A 1295-nucleotide genomic window follows, 5' to 3' on the forward strand; every position below is an offset into this window, starting at 1 on the left:
CGTGTCCCTGACTCAGGATCTCAGCTATGACTGACTGCAAACGAGCTTCACTCTCCCGTTTAAACCTTCGGCATAGACACGGACCTTCAGTTAACACATATCACGTGATCAAAGTCAAAGTCATATTGCGACTGACGGTCAGTCAGTCAGTCAGTATGTACTGGGGCTCATGACCAGATATTATTACCATTTGACAATTACGGTCTTATTTTTGTGGGGCGCCCTTTCTGACGAGAGGACGGATGTCTTTCGCATATGCTGTTGGCCCTTGCCATCGCGGTCTTTCTCGGGTCCGAGTCCCTTGAAACTCGCGACCATATTTTACTGTCTCAGATTTGAGACTTCCCTTGTCGTCGCCTCATACGACTCGCAAGGTCACGGTGGAGGTATTCGACCCCGCCTCTATGGTCTAGTGGTCAGAGTTCCCGGCTACAGATCCAGAGGTCCCGGGTTCGAGTACTCGCTTCGGCGGTACATATACTATCACGTGATCGCTATCCAGCCAGTCTATTGGCCCGTCACAGGATCTACAGAAAACACGGCCTACTCTATTATTGCGTAACATAGCAATGGACTGTTTACCAAGAATCTTGCCTTCCCAAACAGGTATCACGTGATTGCTATCCAGCCAGTCTATTGGCGCGTCGACCGGATCTACAGAAAACACGGCCTCCTCTATTGTTGCGTAACATAGCAATGGACTGTTTACCAAGAATCTTGCCTTCGCAATAGCTAGTTTAGCAACTCGTTGCCTAGCAATGGATGTACATGTAACATTGCTCCCAACTTAAGGTTATTCGTCCCAATTATCCTACATGCGTACCACCTGTTCTTTTCTGAGGGTTCCTTCTGGCTTTCCACCAGTATCCTATATGCATTTCTTTTCTCCCCATTCGTGCTACATGCTCCTCCAATCTCATCCCTTTTGACTTGATCATTCTAATTATTTGGTTGAGGAGATATGCTACAAGCCGGAAGGTCCCGGGTTCATGTCCCGATGAGGTCACTGGATATTTTTTTTTCAATTGTCCTAATCCTTCCAGCAGCACTATGGCCCTGGGGTTGACTCAGCCTCTAACAGAAATGAGTACCAGGAATTAATTAAATAATTTTCCTGGGGAGTAAAGCGCGGCCTGCGCGTAAGGCTGACAACCTTACCTACATCGTTGAGCCGACTGTATAGATAATGTGGGACCCTCAACATCTCACAACCCTATGGGCCTTCATAGCCTGGTACAGGCATAGCTCTGCTTTTTTACTTGGAGAAGAGTACAAGTTATGAAGCTCCTCATTAT

The sequence above is a fragment of the Cryptotermes secundus genome, unplaced genomic scaffold (assembly GCF_002891405.2).
Source record: "Cryptotermes secundus unplaced genomic scaffold, Csec_1.0 scaffold707, whole genome shotgun sequence".
In the NCBI taxonomy this organism is placed as follows: Eukaryota; Metazoa; Arthropoda; class Insecta; order Blattodea; family Kalotermitidae; genus Cryptotermes; species Cryptotermes secundus.